At 42.9% G+C, this 11,636-nt stretch overlaps 1 pseudogene; it reads right to left on the minus strand.

The window, feature by feature from the left end:
* Positions 1-11,124: 11,124 nt before the first annotated feature.
* LOC124899010 lies at positions 11,125-11,280 on the minus strand (annotated as a pseudogene).
* Between the last annotated feature and the right edge of the window lie 356 nt (positions 11,281-11,636).

Here is an 11,636-nt window from a genome sequence, read left to right on the forward strand (position 1 = left end):
AGGTTCATCTCTCCCCTTTCAATCCAATTATTTTTTCGTCTATCTCCAAAGGAGATTTGTGTATCCGCCCTTGAAAACCTGCACTAAGTATTGTGAGTTAACACTTTCATGGTTTGTATTCTTACTGGAAATTAGAATCAAATGAGTTTTTCTGGCGATGTGATATGAACTGGAAGTTGGGTTACGGTGCCAAACTGCAAACTAACCTAGATCCCACAAACGGTGTTGGTTGATTAAGATATCATGATGGAGGTCATGGAAGTTGAAGAAGGCTAAGAAGTATGTAACCACCAACCCGCCGAATCAACTATCCTTAAAAATGGATGGCGCTTAAGTGTACGACCTATATATGGCCATCGGAGATAGAAGTGTAAAAGCTCATTTGATTCTAATTTCCAGTACCAATACGAACCATTAAAGTGAGGCCTAAAGATCCTTTAGACCTTCAAAATTCAAAGCTAGATATGCCAGAAAAGTTACCAAGGGAAGAACAAGCTTGCGTTAGCTAAGAACTTAGAGCGACGTTGTTTTTTTATTATTCGATGTCGGCTCTTCTTATCACTGTAAAGAAGAATTCACCAAATGTTGGATTGTTCACCCACCAATAGGGAACGTGAGCTGGTTTTAGTCTGTCGTGAGACAAGTTAGTTTTACTCAACTAATGATAGTGTCACAATTGTAATTTAACCTAGTAAGAGAGGAACTATTGATTCACATAATTGTTCCTCGTTCTTGGTTGAAAACCAAGTGGTGCGAAGCTACCGTGTGCTGAATTATGATTGAATGCATCTAAGTTAAATCTGATCTAGTAAAGATGTATGTGCATGTCGTCCTCTTGTCTACCCATTGTAGGGGCCTCAGCCCCAAGGACACGTGTCATGGGCAAAGCCACCATGGTGGAAGGGTCGTAGTGGCTGACTTAAAGCGTAATTTCTATTGAACGGTGGGTAGAATCCTTTGTAGATGACTAAAATATGCAACCGGGTATTGTAAGTGGTAGAGTAGCCTTGCTTCCATGATCCACTGAGATTCAGCCCTTTGTCGCTCTGACTTGTCCCTTTTTCTCCAATCCAATCATTTTTTTGTCTATCTCTGAAGGAAGTTTTTGTATCCATCCTTGAAAAATTGCACTAAATGTTGTTATTTCACCTCACTCTCGAGCATACCATGGCATAGCCTCACCCGATTTCGCCGCTTATTTTTCAAGTGTCACGTGTGTATCATTCCAAACAAACAGTTATGTCCAAAAACTAACGCTTCGATGTCTAGCAAAATTGGCAGCACTCAATGCTGACATGGTCAATGCCATTGCCGATGTCAAAAGCCAATGGACCTATAGTGGGCTATTGTTAGACCCCCATTCTAAGACATAATGGCTGACAATGCCATGTCATGGTGTACATTGGCCTTGAAATATACTAAGGAAAGCAATGTGATGTTATGATGGCTATGAGATTGCAGGCAGTTAATGATGAACAAGTTCCTGGAGTGATAGAAAGGAATCCTCGGGCATAAGCGGCAACAAAAGGTGCATGGTATCTATGCGGGCATGCGTGTAGTTAGCAACAAACTCGGCAAAGAGCTGGCATGTCATTGGTGAGGTGATGGCATGGCATAGGCAAGACGTTAGCATAACATCGACCCTAGTAATGTCATGGCCAAGGCTATGGAATGATCAAGGTTATGGCCTGGTCAAGACAGTGTCAAGTCATACATAGTGGCATGGCATAAGTAGTGACATAGCCAAGGTAGTAGCATAGCACAAGTGTAGGCATTATTCTTCCAAGGTAAATGCGTGGTCGGGAGACATAACAAGACAAATCCAAAATGTTCTAAGTGTTGGAAAGATGGAAATTGGCTAAGTGTTAAACATAGCAAAATTTGCTAAAGAGGCAAGGCTCCCCCTATGCTTGTCACATGAGGAAGTTTTTAGTTTGAATGTTGAATGTTGTAAACATGTATGATTTTTTTAATGTACTTGAATGATTAGATAAGGTTTTTGATTCATGTGATAGGCATGCAGGCCATGTCCAATGACATACTGTCAAGTGTCAATGTTTGTAACTGCTGTAACTTCCCATGTGTAGTCTATTTATTATGTTACTGAAAAGTATACAAGGTTGTGAGTGTTGTAGTGCCTTAGCATAATTCGTGTGACTTTATACTTTCTAATTTTGAGAATATAATAAAGGTTGGGAAATGTGATACTTGGTGTGAATTACAGAATCCCTTGAACCATCGAGTGTTTGAATGCAAGTTGCCTCCGAAGCCATTAGGCCAAGGGCATGTCATCCTTGATGTTATGCATCGCGTCACCCCTTCACATCGTGCCTTAATCTTGGGGTACTCTATTATCGCAGGGTGGATATTTGCCTCCCATATACCTCAAGCTTGCGACTGGCCTAAATATGATTCCACATCAACATATATTGCAAAACGTGGTTGTTGTAACTCAACACTCTTTGTTGTTGCAGCTAATACCCATTGCACCCAGACTCTAGGACCCTTACGCACTTAGGCTTACCTACTGCGAACCCAAGTCAAGGGGGATTATCCGGTAATTTTAAGCATACCAGTAAGTGGAGGAAAGAAAACTTACACAGATTTTCTTTATAATGATAAGAAAATCGAGAATAGCTGAGCCTTAGAATCGGGTGGCTTTATCATCTAAATTGTAGTCTAGACAAGTGTCCTCAGAGGTGGATCAAGCCTAAGTCCCTTGGAAGTGGGCACCAGAGAGGGTGATAGCCCCATTGTTCCCAGACCATTTCAAAGCATGAGGCACTATCTACGAGTTGGGTTGTTTGGAAATGCAGCCCAAATCGGGGGATGAATTTCATCCAAGGCTAAATACAAGTGTGACACTGATAGAGAAAAATTATCATGAGGAAAAGATAAAAAAAACTTTGAATAGAGAGTTAAAAAGTGTTTGAAATTATTAGGATGGAAGCTGATGGGGGCCGACGATGCGCCCCGATCGAATATGGACGGTGACGAGCTGGTCCACTGATGGACTTGGGGTGTGGACCAGTGTGGATTGGGGATGGCTAAAGCCTGGGCTCTCGATACATTCGTGAAATGCTGTCTCCTTGATTGTGGCAGGCAGCGCACGCCTCTGGTGTGCTTCGGCATCTGCGTGATCTGTACGCTATCCTTAGACTCCCCATTCGACTCATCTTGAAACACGGTCAAAGAGTCTAATATGTGTGTGAGTCAACAGGTGAGTAAACCCATAAGGCTTAAGGAAGATGATTAGTGGGATCCTCCTGAGGGGTGCACCGCCGACCGACCTTAATCTTTTGAGAAGGGTTCGAGTGTGACCATACCTGTTAGGACCTAAAAGATGGTGAACTATTCCTGAGCGGGGTGAAGTAAGAGGAAACTCTAGTGGAGGCTCGTAGCAATACTGACGTGAAAATCGTTCATCTGACTTGGGTATAAAGGCGAAGGACTAATCCAACTGCCTACTAGCTAGTTTCTCTGAAGTTTCCCTCAGGATAGATAGAAATCACGTGTGAGTTCTACCTGGTAAAGAAATGATTAGAGTTATCTTTTCTATTTAACAGCCTGCCCATCCTAGAATTGGGTTAGCCGGAGGTAGGGTCCAGCGGATGGTAGAGCGTCGCACGTCGTATGGTGTTTGGTACATTCCCAGCGGCCCTTGAAAATCTAGAGGACCTAATGTCATCCACGCCCGGTCATACTCATAACTACATCAAGTCTCCTAAGTGAACAACCTCTGGTCGATGGAACAATATAGGCAAGGAAAGTCGGCAAAATGGATTCGTAACTTTAGGAAAAGGATTGGCTCTAAGGGCTGGGCATGAGGGTCCAGTATCGAACCTATTGGCTATTGGTGGACTGCTCGAACTGCTACCATGGTGAGAGCGGGTCGCCACATACCGACCTAAAGATGGACTGGAAACGGTTCCATCGAGGGCCTTTCCCGCGCGTTGAATAGCCAACTTAGAAATGGTACGTAAAAGGGGAATCCAACATCTATTACTAGTCATTGGGGTCGATGCTTGGAATGTATCAAAGGGGAATTTGGATGCAAAGTATGTGAGTTGTGTTCAACATATGTGGTTAGGTTGGATCCCTACTCGATCAGAGATGTCTTGATCTACCTACCATATCAGTCATGGGGAAAGCGCAATTTAGGCTTGCTCAAAGTCGATTTCTTACGCTATATTCCTAATACCCAGGCATTAACAAGTTTTATTGATTGTATTTCTCCCCTCGCATTTTGTTTGTGGGGTAAACGAAAGGCAACCCTTGTGTCCCATACCTTTCTCGCTTTGTTGTGCAATGTCATAGTCCATGAGTTGCGGTTGGGTTAATCAAATATGGTAGATGTAGTGGGCATGGGGGCTTCATCGACTCCTATCTGCCCTATATAATGCTTCTTGCAAATGATGGTCATGCTCGCCTACAATCGTCTGAGCCCTTTAAGGCAGGTCGAGCTCATGCAACGCCGGCATCGATGAGGAATTCTACCTGGTTAATCCTTCTAGTATTCATTTACTAGTCTAAAAGATTAAACCATGCATGTGTAAGTATGAACAAATTCAGACTGTGAAACTGCGAATGGCTCATTAAATCAGTTATAGTTTGTTTGATGGTATCTACTACTCGGATAGCCGTAGAAATTATAGATCTAATACATGCAACAAACCCCAACTTATGGAACGGATGCATTTATTAGATAAAAGGTCAACTTAGGCTTTTCCCGTTGTTGTGATGATACATGATAATTCGATGAATTACACGGCCATCGTATCGGCAATGCATTATTCAAATTTCAGCCCTATCAATTTTCAAACGTAGGATTGTGGCATACCGTGGTGTTAATGGGTGATGAAGAATTAGGGTTTGATTTCGGAGAAGGAGCCTCCAAAAAGGCTACTACATCCAAGGAAGGCAGCAGGCATGCAAATTACCCAATCCTGACACGGGGAGGTATTGACCATAAATAACAATACCGGGCTCAATGAGTCTGGTAATTGGGATAAGTACAATCTAAATCCCTTAACGAGGATCCATTTGAGGGAAAGTCTGGCGCCGGTAGCCAAGGTAATTCCAGCTCCAATAGCGTATATTTAAGTTGTTGAAATAACCTTAAACCAATAATTAAGTGCATATTTGTACATATAATGTAATGATATAAAATATTTAAATTTAAGGATATTAAATAAAAAATTGAAAAAAAATATAAAAATAACAAAGGGACATTAGTTAAAACATCCCAACATATGAGGTAACATTGAAATATTGTTAAAAAAACTTAGTGTGTATGTAACGAAAGAAGTATCCAACAGTGAGGAAGATGGATAAACGTTAGCAAAATATTTTGATGATCGAACCTAGGTTTCCTCGTTGATTCTACCAAGCCCTTTCGTCCCCTTTGCTATAGTTTCGCTAGATAGTAGACAGGGATAGTGGGAATCTCATTAATGCATTCATGTGCGTCATTAATTATATGACGAGGCATTTGACTACCTTAAGACAGTCATAATTACTCTCGTTGTTTACCTACCCTTGGTTGAATTTATTCCCTTTGACATTCAGAGCACTAGGCAGAAATCACATTCCGTGAACATCTGTTGGACCATTGTAATGCTTTATTTTAATTAAACTGTTGAATTACCCTTAATCGTACCAGTTCTTAGTTGTTTGTCAACGAGTGGGGAATTCACCCAAAGGAACCGTTCCCAGTTCGTCCCCCAACCAACACGCGACGATCCGATATCGCCGTAAGAGTAGAGCCAACATCGACCTTTTATCTAATAAATGCAATCCTTCTAGAAGTTATGGTTTGTTGCATATGTTATCTCTAGAATTAATATAGTTATCCGAGTAGTAGATAACATCAATGTCTTCTACCAAGATCGACCTGCAAAGTGAGACTTGGGTTCATACAGAGGGGTTGTGTCCAATTTCCGATTCACAAAATAAGTAAAATAATGTTAAAAGTAGTAGTATTTCACTTTCACCTTTGCTATAGTTTCGCTACACCTCTCAAGTTATTTCACAAAGTCGGACTAGAGTCAAGCTCAACAGGGACTTCTTTCCCCACTGATTTTGTCAAGCGCGATGCGGTCACTTCGTTGAGTCGCACCACGGAGTCAAGAACTCTAAGTAGGACATTTTGGGCAAGCAGAACTGGCAATGCAGGATGAACTGGAAGCCAGGTAATGATGCCAAATTGCGCGGTAATGAAGATCCTACAAAGGGTGTTAGTCAATTAAGACAGCAGGATAGTGGTCATAGAAGTTGAAATTCTCTAAAGAGCGTGTAATAACTTACCTGCAAAATCAACTAGACCCAAAAATAAATGGTTCTTAAGAGCGTGACCTATACTATACTGTTGGTCCAACTGCCACGCCCCATGAGTAGGAGGGCACGATGGTTACTGAGACACCTTGGGCACAAGCCTAGACGAAATGGTTGTCGGTGCAGATCTTGATGGCACCGTGTGCTAGATTATGATTGGTATCCTCTAAGTATGAATTCGGGCTAGAAGAGATGCATGCTCCCAGCGTCTGCTTGTCGACCTACAGTAAAGGCCTCGGCTTTAAAGGGTACATGTCATTGGCTAAGCCACTGTGGCGGAAGGGTCGTGGTGGCTGCCTTGAAGTACAATTTCTATCGAGCGGTGGGTAGAATCTTTTGCAGATGAATTAAATATGCGACGGGGTATTGTAAGTGGGAGAGTGGCCTTGTTTCCATGATATGCTGAGACTCAGCCCTTTGTCGCTCCGATTCATCCCTCCCCGTCCAAAACAATTATCTTTTTGTCTATCTCCAAAGGAGGTTTTTGCATTCGTCCTTGAAAAATTACACCAAGTGTTGTGAGTTCACCTCACCCTCAAGCATGTCGCGGCATAGCCTCACCCAAGTCCGCCACTTGATTTTCAAGTATCGCATGTGTTCCATTCCAAACAAACAGTTAAGTATGATATTAAGTGGCCTTTCATGCAAACTTTGGCGTCATAATTATAGGTTTTCTGCGATGCAGAGTGTGGCTCAAGATCCCAGCGATGCATCGAGGACAACGTTGGTGTGTGGCGGCATGTCGCAATTAGAGATTTTTGTGATCATCAAGTACAATACTAGTGACATGTCCAATGACCCGGGCTCTAACGTCCGGCAAAATAGACAACACACAACGCCGACATAGGCAATGCCACGGCCAATGTCAATTATCGATGAACCTATAGTTGCCTACTATGGTGGTGTCGTTGTCGAGTTGGGTGTCTGTCCACCAACATTTATACCTTCAAGGCACCATGCACTGCATGTACAAAAGTGTTGGCTCATTAAAAATCAAGCGCCAACAGCCCCATCATGGACGACGCCACCGATAGTTGACACGAGCACACAATGAAGTCGTCGACATTATTTCGCGAACACTAGCGGCTCGCACAAACTTTCCATGCATGCTTCCCTGTGCCCACACTGTTCGTAGACATGCTGAATGGACGCCTATGTCAACTATCTACAATCACCTTAAAGTGCCTTCAACATCTCTACCCTCCTTATATATGCTTTAAAAATTCTAGTGATAGGAGTAGACATTATTTTACCAAAGAAACATTCTAGACATGTACGGATCAGAACTCTATGTTTTGACATAAGTCTGAGCCAATGCACTCTCAAAAGAGTCATGTAATTTGTAAATGATAATTTTTATTAAGAAAATATTTTTTTCAAATATTACTTTTAAAATACAAAAAATAAATGAAAATATATAAAAAAATATAAAAAAAACATTTTAAAATATTAGGAAAATATTTCCAGCGCATGAAGTAACCTTAAACCAATAAATGAGTGCATATTTGTACGTATAACATAATGATATAAAATATTTAAATTTTAGGATACTATATAAAAAATTTTAAAAATATAAAAATAACATGGGGACATTAGGAAAACTGTCCCATCATATGAGGTGTTATTGAAATATCGTTAAAAACACTTAGAATATGTATGTAACGAAAGGAGTATGCAATAGTGAGGAAGATGGATGAACAAAAGGAAAATATTCTGATGATCCAGCCTAGGTTTACGATCTTTTGATTAAGGCACCGTGCCCATGGTGTCATGGTGCCTTGGTGCGCTCGCCGCGGGTGGAAGGGTGACAAGTACACAGTTCCTAGTTTAGCATTCATGGGTTCCTTGGTTCCATGGGGCACAGTGCCATGGTTTCATGGTGGACGGTGCCATGGTGCCTGGGCGCCTTGGTGCCATGGACTTTTATGACCACCGTCCTATTGTCTTAATCAATCAAAACCCTTTATGAGATCTAGGTTAGCGCGTAATTTGGCATCGTGACCCGACTTTCAGTTAATCCCACATTTCTAGTTTTGTTTAGCAGAAATGGCCCACTTGGAGCACTTTATTTGTGGCATGGCTAAACAAAGCAGTTGCGCCGTCCAACCTATTTAAAGTATGAGAATCCATGGAGAAAGTTGCTCCCCTGAGACCTCTAATCATTAGATTTACCCAATAGAACTCGCACGCGAGCTCCAACTATCTTGAGACAAACTTCGGAGGGAACCAGTTACAAGAAGGTTCGATTAGATTTTTACCCCTATACCCAAGTCAGACGAATGATTTCCATGTCAGTATCATGGTGGGCCTCCACCAGAGTTTCTTATGGCTTCGCCCCAATCAGGCATAGTTCGCCATCTTTCGAGTCCCAATAGGTATGCTCACACTCGAACCATTCTTAAAAGATCAAGGTCGGTCGGTGGTGCACCCCTTAGGGGGATCCCTCAAATCAGCTTCCTTACATATTATGGGTTTACTCGCCCGTTGACTCGCACACATGTTAGACTCTTTGGTACGTGTTTCAAGACAGGTCAAATGGAGAGCCCACAGGCCAGCTTCTGGAGTGTGCATATGCTAAAGCACACCAGAGACGCATGATGTCTGCCACAAACAAGGAGACGACATTACACGAGCGTATTGAGAGCCTTGGCTTTGGCTGCCTCCAAATCCATGATAGTCCACGCCCTGAGTCGATCGGTAGACCAGCTCATCACCATTCCATATCTGATTGGGGTACATCACTGGCCCACATCCTCTTCTCTCCCAACAAATTTAAGCATTCATTGACTCATTTTTCAAAGTCTTTTTCATCTTTCCCTTGTGGTACTTTTTCATTATCAGTCTCTTGACCGTATTTAGCCTTGGACATAGTTAACCACTAATTAGGATACAAACCTAAATAACTCAACTCGTAGACAGCACCTCATGGTGTGACAAGGTCCGGGCATAACGGAACTCTCACCCTCTCTGGCTCCCCCTTCCAGGGGACTTGGGTACGGTCCACTACTGAGGACGCTTCTCAAGAATATAATTCAGATGATGGAGTTTCCCTATTCTAAGTTTGGGGTCTTCCCGATTTGCTCGTCTTTACTAAGGAAATCCTTGTAAGTTTCTTTTCCTCAACTTATTGATATGCTTAAACTCAGTGGGTAATCCCTTCTAACCTGGGGTTGCGGTCGGAGCGCCTAAGCATGAAAGGGTCCTGGAGTCTAGACGTACAACGGATTGTAGTCGTGAAAACAAAGAGAGTTTACTTACAACCATAAACTTGTCGCGACGTCCGTCGATATGAACTTGAATTTAGGCTAACCACAAGCTAGGGGCATATGGGAGGTTAGTATTCGCCCCGTGACAATAGTGTAATCCATGATTGAGGTGTGATGCGAGGGGGTAACGCGATACATAATGACTAGGCCAATGTACTATACCATGGAACCATGGTACCATGGCACAGTGCACCATGGAAACATGGCACCATGGCACCATGCACCATGGAAACATGGCACCGGACTTGCCTTCCAATGGATCCTCGTTAAGGTATTTAGATTGTACTCATTATAATTACTAGACTCATTGAGCCCACTATTGTTATTTATTTTCACTTCCTCCTTGTGAATTATGGATGCTGCTCTAGGGGCAAGCTCCAGGTACTGCACGTATGGGGCTGAGCCAAATCCACGTTGAGCATCGGTGGCTAATGTGTGTGGCACTCGTGCACATCCTTGATCTGACTTCATTTTCTCTACTCCCCCTAAGAGTGGTCTATCATTTCAGGCGGATCTTGCTTTATCCTTACAATGTCCTCATGGGCAGCAACGCATGACTTTTATTGATGGGCGTTGGGGCTGGGGCTGGGCATTCATCGATGGAGCATTTAGACGCATTGCACGTAATTTGTGTTCGGCATATGCGGTCCTGTCACTTGGATTTTTTATTCATATATTAGGGGGTAGAGGTATTGAAGGCACTTCAACGCGACTGTCGTTAGTTGGCATAGGTGCCCACTAGGCATGTCGGAGTGCAATATGGTTACATGGTAATATGTATAGAAAGTTTGTGCGAGCCGCTGGGGCCCATGAAACAACATCGATCACGCTTCATTGTGATCTCTTTTCAGCTATCGGTTGCATCATAAACGACGGGGTTGTTGGTGCTTGATTTTGGATGATGCGGTGAATTTGTGAATGCGGCGAGTTCTAGATATTTCTCTAGGGGAAAGCTCAAGGCTCTGCATGTATAGTGCCAAGCCAAATTTGCGCTGAGAGCCAGTGGCTGATGTGGCCGGCGCTCGTGCACAAGCCACAATGCACCTTCACCTCCTCTGTTCCCCCAAGGGTGGGCTATTGTGTCAAGTGGGACTTACTTTATCCTTGCAACATATGCATGGGCAGCAGCGCACGATATCAAGTTTTGGGCGTTAGAGCAGGTACTAGGCGTGCATCGATGTAGTATTTAGATACACGGTGTGTGAGTTGTGTTCAGTATGTGTGCTTAGTTTGGATCCCTGCTCGAGCAGCGATGTCCTAACCCATCTCCCATCTCATTCGTGGGGAAAGCACAATTTAGGCTTGCTCAAAGTCAGGTTCCTATGATGCATACCTAATGCCCAGGAATTATAAAGTTTTATTAATCTCCTTTCACCCGTCACATTCAATGTGCGGTGACGTCTATTGACGTGGACTCATATTTAGGCCAGCCACGAGCTCGAGGTGCATGGGAGGCTAGTATCTGTCCAGTGATAACAACACACCCTATGATTGAGATTCAATGTGAAGGGGGTGACACGATGTATGATGCCCATCCATAAGTGTCCTCGGCCTAATGGCTTCGGGCGCAACTTTCATTCAAAGACTCAATGGTTCACGAGATTTTACAATTCACACTAAGTACCATATTTTGCTATGTTCTTCATTGATGCGAGAGACAATATATCTATTACTGAGAGTCATTTTTGTTTTCAAAAAATGAATAGATCCCATCGAAGCACGCCACTGACACAAGGGATGAGATGACTGGTGCACATCATACGCGGACTGGCTGACCCATCCCAAAGTCCAACTACAAGTTTTGTAACTGCAACAACTTAAACATATGTTATTGGAGCTGAAAATACTACATCTGTTGTTACCAAACTTACCTTCCAATGGATCCTCATTAAGGGATTTAGATTGTACTCATTCCTATTACGATACTCATTGATTCCAGTATTGTTATTTATTGTCACTACATCCCCGTGTTAGGATTGGTTAATTTGTGCGCCTGCTGCCTTCCTTGGATGTGGTAGCCATTTCTCAGGTTTTCTC

Source organism: Capsicum annuum, chromosome 5, assembly GCF_002878395.1.
Source record: "Capsicum annuum cultivar UCD-10X-F1 chromosome 5, UCD10Xv1.1, whole genome shotgun sequence".
In the NCBI taxonomy this organism is placed as follows: Eukaryota; Viridiplantae; Streptophyta; class Magnoliopsida; order Solanales; family Solanaceae; genus Capsicum; species Capsicum annuum.